Source organism: Triturus cristatus, chromosome 9 (genome assembly GCF_964204655.1).
Source record: "Triturus cristatus chromosome 9, aTriCri1.1, whole genome shotgun sequence".
Lineage (NCBI taxonomy): Eukaryota > Metazoa > Chordata > Amphibia > Caudata > Salamandridae > Triturus > Triturus cristatus.
The window spans coordinates 586,651,117-586,669,858 of NC_140592.1; the positions used below are offsets into that span (position 1 = coordinate 586,651,117).

Sequence of the window (18,742 nt, forward strand, 5' to 3'; positions counted from 1 at the left end):
CCTCTTCCTTGCAGAGCTTGCGCTCTGCCACTGGGCTGTGTCCCCGCTTCTGCCCTCGCATGTTCCCTTCTCGCAGTTATTCTCTTGTCATGTGAGGGGCTGTGTCACTTGTGCTGCGCTTTTCTTGTTGGTGCGAGTCTGCGCCATGGCTGGTCTGGATACTGCCTCCTGTCCAGCTTGAGGGGCGCAGTGTTTCCAGCGGCTCCTTTGGTGTAGTGCTTCATGGTGCTGCCGGACTTGGGGCCTGGAGTCCCATGTTTGTTGTCCCGGTCAGTGCCCTTGCTTCGGGATCGTGTGATTCTGGGCTCGTCACTTGTTTCCCATGTTTGTGTACTGCACTTGCTGTGTGGTATGTAAAGTGTTTGTGTGATCCCTGATGTATGTGCTTACTCTTGTGCCACACTGGGTTGCGGCTTTGAGGCATGCACTCGCGCCTTTGCACCGTGTCACTCGGTTGTGTGCTTCATGTTTTCCGTGGATTCTGGCCTGGGACACGCTTTCAGCGCAGAGTCCCCGGTTTAGCTGATTTTCTTTTGCTGCTCTTCACTCAGTCTCCCGGGTGGCGTTCTGCTCTCCAATTACTTTCTGTGTGGTGAGTTTTTCTTCTCCTGCATTTTGATACGGAGTAGATTCGCATGGCCCCTGAGGTAGGTTGGCACGCCAATTTGTGAAGCGTTCCATGTTTAACTGGCAGGGTGTCTGTCGATGTTGCCGTGGTCAGGCAGGGTCTTTTTGCTTCCTGTTCCTTGGGCGGCTGCCTTTTCCTCTTGTTTGGCAGGTTCATGAGGGCGGGGCTGGGGTTTGTTGTTGGGCTCTGCTCGGGTCCTGTGTTCTGCCTCCTTTGTGCCATTGGCTCCGACTGTGTTGCAGTTCTGTTTCTCGTGTTGGGTTGTTTGCTCTGCGTTCTTCACCTTGACCATCGGGACAGTGCTGTTTCTTCTCGGCTCTGGTGTTGCTTTCGTGGCTGCCTTGGGTTGTCTGTTGGGGTAGGGGCCTTGTTCCTGGTGGTGTCCCGTCCTCCTCTCCGGGTTTGCGGGGGCTGTGTCCTTCCGTGTTCTGGTGGGTACTCTGCTTTCCCCATTCCGTGTTTACGGGGGGTGGTGCTTGTTGTGGCTACCTCTCTTCCTGTATGCTGCGGTCCTTCTCTGGTCCTTTTCTTTGGGGTTTCCCCTCAGCATCCCTGGCCTGGCCTTGGCCTTCCCTGTGTCTCTGGTGTGGTGCTCTGTGCCCCGGTGCCTCTGTGGGTCTCTGCCTGTTGCTTCTCCTGGAGGATGTGCTTTTGGCTGCGGTGCCAGGTTGTTGTCTCTGTCATCCTGCTGCTGTTCTGCCTCTCAGGGTCCCTTTCCGTGTTGCCTATTCCTGCGCTTCTGCGTGGTTCTTGCTCCACCCCTCCGGCGAGCCCTCCCGCCCTGGCGGGTGGGATCCTTTCCCCCCAGCAGAATCCCAAGAGGGAGAGGTGTGCGCGAAGGTGGTCTAGTCCGGGAGATGGGCATGCGGCCCCCCGGACCCTGTCAGCAGGTGCGGGTCACGCTGGTTTGTGCTGCTTTTTGCCCTGGTTGTCTGCTGGCCCTGACATTTGGGCTTGGTGCTGGGGCTCCTTGGCTATGTCCTGGGCCTGGATGTTGCTGTCCTGGCTTCCGGGGTTTTTGCCTTTGGCCTTTTTTCCCTGGGACTGGCTTCTCTCCTGGGTAGGGTCACCCGGGTTTCTGGGTGAGGTTGGGTTCCTGTTTTTCTGCTTCCCCCGGCTGCTGGTTCTTGGCGGGGCTGTGGTGCTGGTCTGGCCTGCTTTGGGGTCTGTTTCCCTTGCCGATGTGCTTGGGTTCCCTTGGTCGATCCTCTCTGGGCCTCGCTGCTGCGTGGCGTTCTGGGCGCCTCGTCTGCTCTGGTTCCTCGGTGGATCTTTGATTCCCCTGTGGTGTCTTGTGTTTGGCCTCTTGGCTGTTGGCTGTGCTTCTTCCTTCGGCCTTTCCTCCCTGCTTCTTCTGATCTCGTCTGGTATCAGTGGTGCTGCTGGGTGGGCGGTGTTCGATGCCTGGATGGATTCCCCGTGTTAGGTTCGCCTCCGCTGGGGCTCTTCTGGCCTGTGGTGTCCTTCTCCAGCTTGGTTCGCTGTGGGGGGGAGGGGTGTTGTCCCTGCCCTTTCTGGTGGTTCTTTTTGCCGGTGTTTTGCCTCTGGTTTTTTTCCCGGTACTCATGTTGCTCCAGGGGCCGTGTTTCGGTTGCTCCTGGTCTGCTGGCTTGTGGTTGCTTCTGCTTGGCCTTCGGCAGTAGCTGCTTGTGGTTGCCTGTTGCCTTCGCCCTTCCTCCCTGTGGCTCCTGTTCTTGGCTGGTCTGCTGGTTTCTGTTTGGTGTGACCTGCTCGGGGTTGCCTGGTTGCGCTCTTGCTGCGGTCCTGGCCTGCCTGTTGGGGCTGTGTTGGAGGTTCGTTGGGTTGCCTGGCACTTCTTTGCGGGTGTCTTTTCTGCCTGTGGGGGGGCTGGTCCCTCTGCTGTCGAGTGCCGGTCCTTGCGGTGTGGTGTGTTCCTGCCATTGTGGCCTCTTGGTTCTGGCTGTGCCTGTTTGGGTCTGTCACCCGCTCCTCTTTTCCCTGCTTGCCTCCTCTTGGGTTTTGTTTGGGCGACGTCGAGGCTGTTTGCTATCTGGCCTGTGCTCTGCTGGGGCTTTGCCTTCTTTGGCCTTTCCCCGGCTTTGGGTTGGGCCTTCGGGTCCTTCTGGTCATGTGGGTTGCTTGGCTTCGGCTTCCCGGCTGTGTCTTTGGTTGTTTTTCTGTTTCCTCTCCCCTTGTGAGTTGGGGTTTCATGCTGTGATGTTTGGGCCTGACCCGCTCCTTCGGGTCCTCTAGGGGGTTGTTGGCCCTCTGTCTTGCTGGCCTCTGTATTTTTGCCCTGCCTTCTGCTTGGGCTTTTTGGGGTCGTCTCTGCCTGGCCTGTCTCTGGTTGGGCTTGTCTGTTGTTGGTGTTGGCTCCCTTAGGGTTCCCTTGCTTTGGTCTTGGGTTCTCTGGGTCGTTTGACCGTCCGGTTGATCTCCTTCTCTGGAGTTCGGGGTGTGCCTTCTTCGGGCTGTTGCTTCCTGCTCCGGTTTCCTCCGGTTTGTGGTTGGGGCATTTACTGGAGCTGTGCTCTGGGGTTCGTCCTGTTCCCTTTTCCTCCTTGTTTTTCCGGGTCTTTTTGTCCTGGTTGGTTGCCCTTGTCGGTTCTTGCTGCTCGGGCTTCCTGGAGGTGCTGGTTCCCTTGGTGACTTGTTTCCTGGTCTCTCGGGCCTGGTGGGTTGGCTTCCAGGTTTGTTCTTCCTTCCCCGGTGCCTTGGTTTTCCCTCTTTCCCTGTCCGTGGGCTTTTTCTCGCTTTCCGGGCTGGGTGCTGGTGGTCTGTTGGCTGCTGCTGGCCTTTTTCTCATGGGGCCTGCTGCTCTTTTCTGGGGTTCCGGGGGTTGTCCTCTGGTCTCTCTGGGGTCGGGTGGTTTGTTTCCCTTCTCTTCTGGTTTGGTCCTGCCCTTGGTGGGCTTCTCTGCCTTTTTTCTCCGGAGACGACTTTGGTTGTTTTTGGTTGGCGATTTGCGTTTCTCTGGCTCTCTTATCCCCTGGGTGTTTTTTTTCTTTAGGGGCCTTTGTTCGGCTGGCATGGGTTCTCTGTGCCTGGGATTGGCTCCTGTTGCCCGGTTCTGGCTTGCTGGCCTGGTGGCTCTTGGCCTTTCTCTTTGGGTAACCTCCTCGCTGTTGTTTCCTTCTTGCCTCGGATGGCTTGTGTGTCCGTGCTCTCCCCTTCTCTGTTTGGCTGTGGGGTGTTCCTGCTGTACGGTCTGGTCGTCTGACTGTTCTCCCGCTGTTTTGTTGGGTGCGTCCTGGGTTTGTGGGGCTCCCTCTTGTCGGGGGCTCTGCCTGGGTTTTTGACGGTTCTTCTTTTTGCGGTTGCTACCTTGGTGTGGTTTCCTGGGTTGGCTTCTGTTTTGTTTGGGAAGGACGGCTTTTCTGCTTTGGTATTCTCCACATAGAAATGAATGGGACGAGGACATAAGGGACCTGGGGGTATTGCTCTATTACTTACCGGTAATCTTCATTACTCTGGGTTCCGTTGTCCTCGTCCCATTCATACTACCCGCCTTCCCTCCCGAACGGCCGGCCTTCCTGTTGTGAGCTTGGTTGTTCAGGCGGAATGCTGGGTAAGTACCCCTTATGTACTCCTGGTGGGAGGGGCGGGGTTAGTGTCCCAGCATTCTTCTGATCCTTTTTTTCTGTCGGGAGATGGTTATCTCCACATAGTAATGAATGGGACGAGGACAACGGGACCCGGAGTAATGAAGATTACCGGTAAGTAATAGAGCATTAATCAGAGACAATCAATCATACATGTGTAAATCAGTGTATCAGAAATATTACATACGACAGAGGACTACAAGGTGTAGGAGTCGTATGACATCCATACTGGTAGGTAGTATAGGTTAATAGTACTTGGTCTGGAAAAGCACAAACTCAGAATTTAAAAACGCAACACCATAGTTGGTGGTTCTCTTTAATAATCAGAATTGATTTCTATCCAAATTAACCCTTATTGACACATTAGGATAATGAAAGATTGGAGAAAAAAACATAGCTCTCTAATTTATACCTTGCAGTTTGTCTACAGTTTTTGATGACAGTTAAGAACTCACTGTTCTATATTAGGATTGTAACTTATAAACTGCAAGTAACAAAAGGATCTCTCTGACGAAAGCAGTAACCCACTTAACTATTTACATTATATGCACATTATGATCTGCGTGGTACAAGTTCTTTGCAACAGGCATATTAACCCCTCTGTGCTAACTTACCATGAATCAAAACTAGAAAAACACTCTGATCTCTAATTAAGAATATTAATCACTGAAGTTATCTTGACATTTTTATTGTTGCCTGAAAATCGCTTGAGGCCAGCAGGGGCTTTTAAATCCACAATATACTTTCAAACAGACGCCCCCGCCCGAATGCAGGGACAGGTGCGGTCGCACCGCCCTCGAACCGGCCCTGAATGCAGCCAGAAAATGCTTCTGGGCTTCAAACAGTAGGAAAGTGGTATAGAAATGCTTCAAATCATTGTGGCGGCGAGGCACCGGCATATATTTTTCTCAATAGCGCCTTCCGCTCTGTATCTCATACTCTAGGCGTTTTCTCTCTGAATCAATGTAGTGCAAATGCTGAGCGGCCTCGGTTACACCAGTCAGCCGAGTGGTGCTGAGGACGACGCAACTGCCTCCGCTGTCACCGGCAAAAAATGCGTCTTCTTTTCTGCATTACTCATGTTTTTAAAACAAAAGTAATTACATCAGCACATGCAAAGCCACCCGGGGCAGGGGCCTATCTGTTGTTGTATGTAGGAATGAACAAAACAGAAGGATGATATCAGCATGCCCGTTTGAGACGATGAGTCACCGCTCGGTTCTCAGGGGGGGAGACAAGCCGATTGGCTGCACGTCTGTTGCTACTGGACGGAGGAAGAGGAGGGGAGAGAGGCAGGCCCCACCAGCTGAGCGGAGCGGCTGATAGCGGAGGGCGGGCCCACGGAAAGCACGCTGCTAAATGCTAGAGGCGCAGGAGGGGTGCGCGTGGTGCGCATCTGCGAGCAAATAAAAGTGAATGGGCGAATGAATGCACTTCTGCATGAATGAAGAAGGCATGTTAGAAATGAAGCGATATTGCAAAGATAATACCTGACTAGGTTAATTAATTTATCTGGTTGCCTTCCAAGGGCAGGCTCATTCATCACTATGAATGAATGAATGTTTTTGTTTATAAATCTACAGGCTGTTTATATGTCGGGCATGGTGTCCAAAAAGCGCCTACAAGCTGAATGCAGTCTAAAATTATTTTCACTCTTCCAACCAAGCACACCCTTGATCCCTAGCACCGCCCCCGTCCGTCGGCTAGACTGACGACTTTGGTGCTGCAAACCAGGGTTCGAGCCTCAGGGTCGCGTCCACATCCTGTGATTCTGGGCAAATCACTTAATCTCCCCGTGCCTGAATATGTAATGTAAATACGGTGCTCATGTACAGCGCTCCAATACCTTCGGGTCGAGTTCGCACTATATAAAAGATGCACATAAAAAAATGAATATTCGCTGTTTGGAAACAGAGAATGAAGCGCTTTTCACATGCACATGCAATTTTCAACTCGTTGTCACGCTGTTTTGTTGGTGCCTTGGTTTCTAACGCACGCATCACTCCACCACAAAATAACACAACTGTTATAAACTCGTTTACTTTTTCCTGACTTGCTGTAAGGTAGATCAGGGCGTGTGCTTCCTCTCTTCCGCTTCAGGGAAATTCCCGCAGCGTTTCTGGGGAGAATGTGCAAAAAAACAATCTTTAGGGGCGTGTAATGTTTATCAGGCTGCCAGTCGGCAGAGAGCTGCCGGTGGAGACTGGCGCGCTCTGTGTTCAAAGGGCGGTGGGCGGGATCTTTTTCCCGCCTTCTCCCACATCAAGCGTGCACGTACCTCTGCAGAGTGCAGCTCTGCCCTGGAAACTGCTGCCTAAAATAGACCCGGCAACCTGCCTTACAACAAGCACTGCCGCGGTGTCATTTTATGTCACACCTAGCCATGTTCCGCTCTTGCAGCATGCATTTGCGCAGTGTCTTTAGAAATCATTGTTAGAGACAGGTCACAGGAGAGAGGGATGTGTTGGGTGGAGAAGGAAAAATCACGCAGGGGACCAGACAGGACAGAACATAAACTCTCTGATGGGCAAATTAATTCTACACAGTTTGGCTTTCTTGCAAACTTATCTTCACTCGCTCCTTCTGCCCGTCTCACCCACCACTCAGCTCATCCTGAAGTTTTTCTTCTCCCAGTTGTGCAGCCATGGCTGTGTTATGACTTCCGCCCACTTCGTTTGCCAGATTTTTAAAAAGAATAATATCCCCCTCGTACAATTACGAACCAAAGCTGGTACCCTCATCAGAAGTGACAAGAACTGAATGGGCAGGGAGTGTGAAATAACTTTTAGTCTCCTGAAAATCTGTTATGAATACTAGTGGGGGAGTGTGTGCGAGCTCAAGCTACTATGGAAGTCTTTGGGCCCAGGGCCAGACTGGTGGTAGCGGGTACCCGGCGTTTTCTCGGTGGGCCGGAAGCGGGAGGGACAGTTTTGCACCGGTGGGGTGGAGCTTTTGTGACAGGTGGCCGACCGACCCCCTGTAACAAAGGCACTGCAGCACTTTTTTTCACCAGCACAGCCCGCTCCCCAAACTGTCCCCCCGCCCCGGCCCATGCCGACCCAACGTAATTGCCAGGGCTGGTTTGAGTTCCGCAAAAACTAACAGAAGGTGCAAAGTCTATTAGGAGGGGAATAGCAAACTACTAACTGCTGTGTAAAAGAGTACAAAAAATCCCTTGAGAAGTCGGGATAACACCCAGCAGGAGTTAAGAGTTCATCAGCCCACCCTTACTGGCGGAGCATCGTCATCTGAAACTCTAGGGAATAGAAGTCTGAGCTCACAATCGCAGGCCAAAAGGCTCTGCTAAGTGCTAAGCCTGATTATTCCCAGAAGAAAATACTCCTGCCAGGGGTTATACTCAAAACCTGAAAACTGTAGTGCAGTGCTCTAGTGTAGATGTGAGTTTAAAAATGAATACTCAGGCAACAAATATGTTTATTAGGGATTACCTAAGTTTCATGTCTAAAAAAACTATAGTCTTAAACAAAGATAGACTATTTCCTGGCTCAATTATAAAATGGTCGACATGTTTCAGCCGAGATGGTCACTTGACCCGGCTTTCTTCAGGACCAATAACATGATGGATATAGAAAAGATGCTACTGCAGGAAAAATATATATATTGGTGCAATGTGTAACACAGAGAACATACAATCAAAATATGAACGTCAGATAAGACAGTGGCAATAGCCACCCTACCATACAAGCAAACTCGTGCTTGGACGCAAGAGTTATGTCTTCTTTCCTAAAGAGAATCAAAAGAGTCGACTGTCAGGAAAGAACATCACACAGAAAAACACAGCATTACTAGCCGCTATTCAGCAGTGTCTACTCTGAACTGCCAGTTTTAACCAAAAGTCAAATTGATGTTCGCCAACACACTGTTATATAGACTATATTGGAAACTCACCCAGCTTTTTGTGGGAGAACTGCCTCACCTCACCCGGCTGACTGCTCGGAGATGGAGGCACCGCTCTGTTCAAATGTGGAGGCAAACAGACAAGTTGCACATTGATACTTGTCCTGTTCAAGCTCTTCTCACATACCGTTAAACAATTTAACAAACCTAAGAAAACTAAAACATCAATGACCTCCAAAGAACCCATGAATACATTATTACAGGTAAGTCGCGATATGTAATGATAAAGAATTATTATATAATAAAACAATTTGTTTATTTAAAAAGTTTTTTGTAGTAAAAGAATTTTTAAACAGCTATGACATGTGGAGGAGTGTGGCTCAATGGTTAGAGCGGCAGACCCTGAAGCAGAGTTCTGGCCAGGGACCAGAGTTCGATTCCTGCCTCGGCGGGGCTCGGGCTCAATTTCCTCGGACCTGTCTATTCTCGCCTCGGTGCCTATTCTAATCACGGGCCCCACGCTGCAACTCTGGGCAATAGCTTGCTTAGCCTCCACACCGGCCCCAACAGCGCTAAGGATGCCTGGCTTCACCCTGGGGGTGCCCAGGAGTGGACACTTCACAGGGAAAGCCAGGAGGGGTTCCACAGCGGTATGAGTATCAGCGCCAGGAAACCGCAAAGGCGACACCGCAAGGTGGCCGTCTGGTGACAGTGCGCTCTATAAGTACCTTGACATGATAACAGGAAAAAAACTGTAGTTTCATACCTTATGAGGGGTACAAATAATAGTGTATAGCTGTATTGTCTTTAAGCATAAACGCAACCTGATTTATTAGTGGAACAAAGTTAGACTTAGGGAGTATGGTCTACTAGTTCTGAGCTGCGAACTTTTCTTACTACTATCAGTAAAAGACCACTATACGACTAGCCCCCTCCTTCCTTACCTCTCCGTCGGTACTTCAGACTGGCCTCCGGGCTGTCTGGGAGGTAGGGGTAGGTTTATATACCTGCCTCGATTGGATTACGGCGTTCGATTGGAATCAGGTGTGGGTGTATTAGTAATCGCCCAGCAGCTACCGGACAGATGGAGCATGCGCGGAACTGAGACATAAGCCTGAGAACTAGCGCGTGATCAAGATACATGCCTCGAAGCATGCGCGCTGTGTCGGACACACAGCGCAAGTGTATGCGATTAGTGTCTCTTGTAAGCGCAGGCGTATTAAAGAGGCGCGCCCGCCTCGCATCAAACACTCTCCCGAGTGAAGAGGGGTGATCACGTGACAACGCTGTTCCTACGGCATAAGCAAAAACACATGCACGGGGAATAAAAACTCAGAATATTATCTGCGGTATGTGGATCTCTGTAGTTTTACAGAGTAGTTAAATCCCTGATTTTGGTATGTAAAATGGGAGAACTAAGAGAAGAATGCTGCTAGGAAATACCTAGCGATAAGCTCACAGCAAGAAAAAGCAGCAACCACAGAACACAGAGATGAACCCCAGCATCCAATAGCCAGCACGGCACATGAGGATAGTTTGGTGGCTAATAACGGTGGTGAAAAACACATACACCCATCTTTTAAAGTGTAAACAATGTAAACACACATGGTTACTGATTTAGTGTATTATTATATCGGTGGAGCTACCACTAACTGTAATTCACCAAATATACAGTAACCTGGCTCGTATTAAGTGGTGTATATAGTTAAGTATAGGAGCAGATAGATTAGAGGCAACAGGTCTGTCCACCAAAGGGTTTCCACACTTACAGTAGCTACTTTGCAAAGTAACAGATGGAATCAAGCCATATAACCTGCAGTAAATTCACGTACGAAATATTGAAAATATATTTCAACAAACAACGTTCATCATAGCGTGTCTTGATAGAAAAACATGGCCACGAGAGAGCGAATACCTCGACGTAGAGATGTCTCTCAGAAGTAGTGCCGACCTTCGTAGGGCAAATATCATTTATGATCAGATATCTAGTTACTCATTACGGATATCTAAAATCATGAAGCCTCTCAAGGATGATTAAATCAATGAGGACATTGTTCCATGTTGGCGGTGAGACAAAAATGGCGATCACCTGCTCAACGAAAAAGGTTGGGAGGTGGGAGGGGGGGGGGGGAAAGAGATAAGGTATGAAACTACAGTTTTTTTCATGTTATTATGTCATAGCTGTTTAAAAATTCTTTTACTACAATTTTTTTTTTAAATAAACAAATTGTTTTATTATATAATAATTCTTTATCATTACATATCGCGACTTACCTGTAATAATGTATTCATGGGTTCTCTGGAGGTCATTGATGTTTTAGTTTTCTTAGGTTTGTTAAATTGTTTAAAGGTATGTGAGAAGAGCTTGAACAGGACAAGTATCAATGTGCAACTTGTCTGTTTGCCTCCACATTTGAACAGAGCGGTGCCTCCATCTCCGAGCAGTCAGCCGGGTGAGGTGAGGCAGTTCTCCCACAAAAAGCTGGGTGAGTTTCCAATATAGTCTATATAACAGTGTGTTGGCGAACATCAATTTGAGTTTTGGTTAAAATTGGCAGTGCAGAGTAGACACTGCTGAATAGCGGCTAGTAATGCTGTGTTTTTCTGTGTGATGTTCTTTCCTGACAGTCGACTCTTTTGATTCTCTTTAGGAAAGAAGACATAACTCTTCCGTCCAAGCACGAGTTTGCTTGTATGGTAGGGTGGCTATTGCCACTGTCTTATCTGACGTTCATATTTTGATTGCATGTTCTCTGTGTTACACATTGCACCAATATATATATTTTTCCTGCAGTAGCATCTTTTCTATATCCATCATGTTATTGGTCCTGAAGAAAGCCGGGTCAAGTGACCATCTCGGCTGAAACATGTCGACCATTTTATAATTGAGCCAGGAAATAGTCTATCTTTGTTTAAGACTATAGTTTTTTTAGACATGAAATTTAGGTAATCCCTAATAAACATATTTTTTGCCTGAGTATTCATTTTTAAACTCACATCTACACTAGAGCACTGCACTACAGTTTTCAGGTTTTGAGTATAACCCCTGGCAGGAGTATTTTCTTCTGGGAATAATCAGGCTTAGCACTTAGCAGAGCCTTTTGGCCTGCGATTGTGAGCTCAGACTTCTATTCCCTAGAGTTTCAGATGACGATGCTCCGCCAGTAAGGGTGGGCTGATGAACTCTTAACTCCTGCCGGGTGTTATCCCGACTTCTCAAGGGATTTTTTGTACTCTTTTACACAGCAGTTAGTAGTTTGCTATTCCCCTCCTAATAGACTTTGCACCTTCTGTTAGTTTTTGCGTATTGATCTGAGGGCCTTGGAGGTGTAGTAGTCTTTAAACTAAATGTCCCTCTTGACCCCTTCTTAAATTGAGTTTTTTGCTGGTTTGAGTTCCCACACCGGCCCTGTTTGAACCTGGTGCTTTCTTTCCAGCTTTTTTTGGGACCACTAGCGCCATACTCTAAGCTCTCGAACACCAAGAGCAGGTCCTCGTGCCTTCTCCCCCAGCAACAGTTCTCCTGTCCAGCTGCCCGTAGTCCGCTACCCTCTGCCGCCTGTCTACCTGCTGCCCTCTGCTAGTTTCTTGCTCTGTTTAGCCCTTTCTGCTCGTTTTTTTGAACTCTGCCTAGCCCTTCCTGTTCGTTTTTCTGCCCTTCTTTTTGCCTTTTTCTACCATCTAATTGGCCTTTTCTGCAAAATTTGTTGCCCTCTGTTTTGCCCTCTTCTACTCAGGTTTGCCTTTTCTGCTCGTTTTTCTGCCCTTTGTTTTGCCTTTTCTGCTAGTTTTTCTGCCTTCTGTTTTGCCTTTTTTGCTCGCTCGTTTTTCTGGTTTGCCTTTGCTCGTTTCTTCCCTCTTCCTGCCGTTTCCTCAAGACCTGGGTGTTTGACGGACACCTCGGACCCCAGCCCTCAGATACCCCCAGGGGTGACAGTGCAGTGCTGACTGATAACCCACTATACAAACAGTATAATAATAACAAAAGTAAAGAAAAAAACATTAAATAGAAAGAGCGAAGGAAAACGTATCACATACTTTCAGCTTTTTACACTTCTAAAGTTTTCAGAAAAAACATTCAGGCATTATTCCCTGCATGTATTTCAGTAATTGACTGTGCCTTACTTTATGTAAAGCAGGCTTGAAGCCCTAGTCTCAGGACCACAATGTTTGACATATTGTACCGCTCACACATATAACCCACAAATACAGCAGTGATGCTTACAATAACTACCTTGATATATTACTGATGAAATCTTGGCTACATTCAGCTCATTGTGGAAAACACAACTAGTAGGGCCAACCCAAGACATCACTTTCGATTACAAACTCTCAAAACAAGCCCTGACAAAGAAAATACTTTTGGCTTAAATATAGTGAAAAGTGATTGTAGCTGCACTAGCAATACCCTAGTTTTATGCTAACCGAATAAAAGTAACACGCTTTAGCATGCCATACCTCACTTCTGCCATTTCTAAGTGCGTTAATTAGCAGATTTTACTATTACTCAGTTTAACCGTACTGAATTTGCTGGTGGAATTTAGTGGAACACTGAGATTCTCCTGTAGGAGAAGTCAATACAAACATGTTTTAATGTAGAAACCATTCCCATCTGGCACCTTTAAGTTGTTTTGCTTTGCAAAATCATGTCTCTTTTATAGGGAGTTCAGATTCTTTTTCTGATTTCTGTAGGGAAATGCCTCTTTTTGCATGATCAGCCCTGATGCTGCTGGTTTTTCTACTCAGAGAGCACACTGAGGCCTACTAACCAGACCTTGGTGACAGTATTCTAACCCCTTACAAAGTGTATGAAGAATTGCCTAACTCCAATTGGCATTAGCTGACTTACCTGCAAGTCCCTTGTATATGGAGCTAAGGGTCCCCACTGCACGTAAGTCAGAGTGTCCCCCCAGTGCTGCAGCACATTTGTTCCACTTTGTGTGTGACCAAGTACAACATGGCTCCCAGCATGCCACTGCAGCCTGGAAGAACAGTTTTAAACTGGTAGTTTGACTTTGCCATTTAAAGCAATGGCAAAGCACCCACTTCCCTTACCATATATGTAATTCTCTCCTAGGTAAGGCCTATAGAGCCCTGAGGCAGGCAGCTGTGTATTATTAAGTAGAGCATATACTTTTTATATCTCCTAACAGTAAAACGTCCAAATTGATTGTTTTTGCCTTGGAAAAGTTAGTAGCCCAATTGTCTCACACAGAGCTACTTGTTGACCACACAGCCCGGTTAACTTCTGAATGGACTACTAAAATGGGTACTTCAAGGTATCAAATTAATCATGGCATTAAACTCAACTTGATTCCCAAGTAGAATTTAATGTCACTTTTATGGAAAACCAACTTTTAGAAAGGTGCCACTTTGTAGTCCAGTTTGTCCAGTGGCCTCGCTCCGTCACTGGCCACCAGACAGCCTTCTGCCCTGCTGGGCAGAAGTGTAAAAGACTCCTAGGCTTAGAAACAATAGAAGCCTGCTACAGAGGTAGGTGGTATCTCCCACTTGCAGGAAGCCAATCAGAGTGTTGGCCCCAATTGGTGTTGGCCCAAATGGTGAGCTTCAAAGATGAGGCTGCATTTGGTGGGCAAATGGATATCTTACTCCTGAAGGACTGCCCCTTTGTTCAGGGAGACAGTCTGGCAGCTGGATCTGGGCTCCAATGTGGCACCCCTGGTACCCTTAACCTCAGATCACGAAGAAACTGGAGAAAGGACTGAAGAAGGACTACCCTGCTGACCCCTGACCAGGCAAGAGGAGGCTGCACTGTCTGCTGGACTACACCTGCTGCACCTTGGGCTAGCAAAGAGAGGACTGTACTTCTGGCTTGAGGAAAGAAGCTCCTGAGCCCAAGGCCAAAGAAGTGACTCCAAGGGCCAGTAAGTTGACCTCTGTAATTAGTACCAGGGCCATCAAAGCTGAAGAAGACCTACCCTGTAAGTTGGTAGCCACATTCCTGGAATCATCACCAACCACGTCTGGGCCCTCCGAGAGACCGATCCTGCATGGCCAAAAGTTGCGCCCAAGTCTGCAGGCCCCGGAAGAGTCGTCTGAGTCTGGATTGGTGACCACCACCAAGGGACACAAGCCTTCACCAAAGTATATCGCTCGACCCACTGTACATTGGCCTTCTACTGAGTCAAAGAGGATTTCGAAGGACCCCTGGACTTCTATGGCTAAAGTCACCCCAACTCATCCGTGGATAGAGGAATAGCCACAAGGACACCCCGTCGACTGCACAGTATCCACAACATCCTCAGAATCCTGCTCCATTAAAGTCTATAGCGGTTTTGATGTAAAGTGTGGAACTGGATTCAAGACTGTTTTGGGGATCAGGACTTTGTCCAAATACTCCTTACTGGTCCTCCTAACCTTCTCCCTCCTGGATTTGGTCACCCCACTGGAGCGGGTGTAGTCAAACACAACTCTTTCAAACTTTTCAGAAGTATCTGAACTTTACGGTTGCCAATGTTGTTTACGTTTTGGACTAAAAAGCTGAGATTTAAGTTTTACTTTAAAAACTATCTCTCCGGAACACTCCAGTGGAATTTCCTCATCATGGGGGCTACAAATTCATAAAAATATAATCTATTTTAATAAATTGGTGTCAGATTTCTTTTGTGTTGTGTTACTTTCTTATTTTGTTGTTTGGTCCTTCTAAATTCTTTACACTAGTGGCTTTGTTGAAGCCCTGCTGCTTGAAGCCACAGCTACCCAGGGTTGAGGTAAAGGTTTATGCAAATGAGCTTGACTGGATCCAATGCAGTTTGCGAGTGTATCGCGCAGTAAGGTCAAACGACCATACCACATAATACACCACAAGCTCTTCTATCTTTAGTAGAAAATGATGGGTTTTGTTGGGTCTGTTTCATGAGTGGAAAGCCCTTCAAGTTTTTGAGTAATAACTTACATAATGGTGTGGGGGGGCTCTTTTCTTAGAGTATACTAAATAGCATAATGTTTTGTATAAAATATGATTAAATTCCAAGACAATGTCAAAATATTATGGTTATGTATCTAATTGTGGTTTACTGGTATCTTGCATCAGTTTTTATGACCTGAGAGCCATGGTTAGACTGGGACAAAAAATAGGCCCAGGCACCGAAATAAAAGTGCCATCTATTAGCAAACCAGATAGCTAAAAAAAATGGATTTACATTTACAAATCCTTCCAGCTTTTTACTTGTAAAGGCATTCTGTATGGGTATTTTGCAAGATATGGGAGACTGCATGCTTTTGTGTTGGCTGCAGGCAACGTTTGTTTTAATATCAGGGAAACCAACAATAAAAAACACCCATCTGGTTATAAAATTGGCCCAAATCTGCTAAAAAAAGTCCCACACTCTGATCTGTCAGACCAGCCCATCTGGCACTGCCTGATTGATCCATAGGCCAGTCTGATCCTGGTGAGCGCGCATCACATGTAAAAAAGACTTTCAAGATACCAGCCGGAGACTGGTTTAAGCATGAAATGTATATCTGAGATTTTTTGTATGTAAACAAGTCTCCTTTTAATATTTTGCAAGATTATTTTATGCAAGGTGCACACTTGGGTGAAAAAAATTACACAAAAATCATGCAGTTGAAATTTCTAGGGATTCTGTGAATTTCACATGATGCAAAAATCTGAATTTAGCACATTTTGCTAATTTGATAATAGAGATGCCATTTCGTTCTTACATGTGAATGTATCCTTATAAACATTGGCATCACATCAATTTTATCAACATTAATATCCTCCCCAATAGGTGAATTTTCAATTTTCATTTTCTAACCCATACATGACAGTCACATTATTGGGGACTTTTTGTTCTTCAGGTTTGACTATTACTAGTTTCTAATTACTTGCGTTCTACCCAATCTGAGGACTGCATTTTCACAGCAATAAACCCCCAAACCACACAAAAACAATAGTAATAAGAAAATGGGCAGGAGTGATGTGCACAATCTGGACCGCTACCAGGGGAGCCCGGAAAACCAACTGGAAAACTATTCCTGCTCAGGGGCACCCCCTCCTCACACATGCCTCTCTGTAACTGGTCCAGTTCTTGAATGTCAAGCCTCAGAGTCCCGTTGTCCATGTAATTCTCTGGAATAAACATGCAGCAGGACGCACCGATCTTGGTACACACTCCTCCCTCCATTGTGGTCATTAAGTCCAACACATATCGATGTTGTATCACCATGAGGCGGATTTCTTTCAGTTCGTCATTGATTGAATTAAGGCCAAACTCACTGCTGTTCTCCATCTTGATCATTTCCCACCTGGTTATCTGCAACCAGCAGGTGTTCGCTCTTGTTTGTAAGGTGAAAAAGGGTATGGACCCTCCGACGGATACTTGTGCATCAGAGAACAGTTTGAATTCTTCCGGAATGTCCTTGTACTGAGCCCAGCCCAAAAAATCAGCAGTTCTTTTTTCACAAGCCTGATGCAACAGAGATGTCTTCTTCCTCAGTGAGTGTTGGTGCAAATGCAACAGTTCCTCTTCAGGGATGACCAGGATCAGGGTGTGCATGGTGATGAGGGAGCAGAGGCCACACCATCCAGGGACGAGCTGAGTGTAGGCAAACACCCTGTACTGCCAAAAGGTATATATCAGCATGGAGGTGCCCCATTGCATGTCCGGAATTTAAAGGACTGTACCACAATTTCATTCTTGCCCAGTAGAATTGTTCCTTTACCTCTGAAACCCAAGGAATGCAGTGTAAGTTTCAGTACAATTAAGGGTTTCCCTTTTACTCCTAACCAAATAAATCCACCCACTTTGGTATCCCAGATTTCCCGACATGGGGTATCTAAGCTGTTGTTCAACCCTCGCTTACGAGACTCATTTCCCTTTGCATCACTTAGATAGATGGCCCTACACTGGAATTCAATGTCTGAGGTCCTTTTGCTAGTAAAGAAGACTACCCCAGATATACTAAGGGACACCCTGGGACCACAGATGGAAGCAGGGGCAGATGTGTTTGTACCACTATTTCAGTGATTTTGCTACCTCTAAGAATCTTTTCTGTGCAAAGTCTTGGGGCCAACAGTATCCTCCCATATGGTGCCACTTTTGCACATCCTATCTAGCTCAGTTTGAATGTCGCTAGGTTCGGTGAGAAGGTACAGTGTTGTGGGATTAATCTCATATTGGGTCAGATTCACTACTACTCTGTGGGGTTCTACCTTGTTGGGTTGTATTTTGGTCCTAATCCTACATAGGTATAGGTGGAGATTCTATTTTGCTTTTTCAGGGGCCACCTCTTGGGACAAGTAAAGCCTGTCTGCGTCCCCTCTCCATAACTAGCTGGGAGTTAGTTTGGTGAAGGATCTTTACAGGATGATCACATGAATATTAGGATGGTATCAATTTTAGCTAAGGTTCTATGGGAGTCGCCAGACCTTCTTTCCTAGTGTGTACATGGGAGTGCTGCCAGTGCAGGTGGTATCTTTCAACCTACACATGCATGGGACGATGTGTAGTGAGGGGGTGTGACACTTTTTGAGCACTGTTGGTGGTTCCAGCGTGACCTGAGGTCACATGCGTACCTCTCTGGTCTCATGTGATCTGGTATCTCATTTATCATGAAAAGAAAAGAGGTGGTGGGAAAGCTGCTCAATGCCCTCCTTGCACCCCCTGCTTACGTCATTTTGTGGAGTCCTAGGTTGGGCTTACTTACTTACTATTTCTCTAGATGACATATGTAAGGCCGGTGGGTTGGCTGATTGCTAGGCCTGATACAGGTGAGCACATTCTGCGTTCTAGCTCGGAGCTGTGATGGATTGTGCGGACCCCCATCTTTCATGCACCTCCTTCTCCCTCGGACCACGTATCTTCATTGGTATTTGAGCTTGTGGTGCCTAGATGTGCCTAGGAGCTTCTCACCAGCAGCATGCTTCTTTATTTATTTTGGAGGGGCATGACCAGACGAACAACTTTGGATGATTGGACATTTTGAGGGAAAGGAACGAAAGACATGGGGAATCTGGGGCTTTTAAGATCAGGAACATGTCAAAATTCACCGAATGGAGTTGATGAACTGGGACAGTTGGTTATCCAGTCAGTCCTCCTCCTCCCAACTGACTCGGTGCCTTGAGGCACTTTGCACCATGTCGTCTCTTGTGTGGTGGAGGTTATGGGAAAAAAAAATAAACAAAGAAGGGGGTATCCTTGAATGAGAGGAGGTAAAAACCTTCTATCTGTTAGAGAGTTCTCAGAGAATTAAAAAGAGAAATTATTTCTTTTTAATGAAACACCTCACTCACCAACCTAGTTGGTGATGTGCTTCATCATCGGGGTCCACCCGAGCAGCCGAATACCACCCGGGTGTGCTTCAACGCCTGATTACAGCGGAGCAGGTTTGTTATTATGTCAGTACGTGTGAGTGACGTGTGTGAGTGAGTGAAATAAAGTTAAAAGTAATTCTACTGTACTCCCTAATGAATTTAATATGGAGCAGCAGGGTCACAGTTAAAAAAGTGGTGAGGTGTAATACTAATGTAGGTTTGATTTGACCTAAAGTATTATCCAAAAATTGATGGTCTACATGTTTCAACCTTTGAGTGTAGTCACAGGTTTTCGTCAGGACCTATCGACACAACGGGCGGTCTACACACACTAAGGTGCATCCAACCCTGGAGCGTCTGTGTGCCACCTACATATACTTGCGAAGGTGGTAAAAGGGTTCAGGGAGTCCTCTG

General features: G+C 47.0%; 1 non-coding gene across 1 annotated transcript; it reads left to right on the top strand.

The window, feature by feature from the left end:
- The first annotated feature begins 581 nt into the window (after positions 1 to 581).
- Positions 582 to 687, top strand: LOC146798358 (U6 spliceosomal RNA). Its single transcript, XR_014969348.1, has one exon. It is a non-coding gene; the product is annotated as a U6 spliceosomal RNA (small nuclear RNA).
- The last annotated feature ends 18,055 nt before the right edge of the window (positions 688 to 18,742 follow it).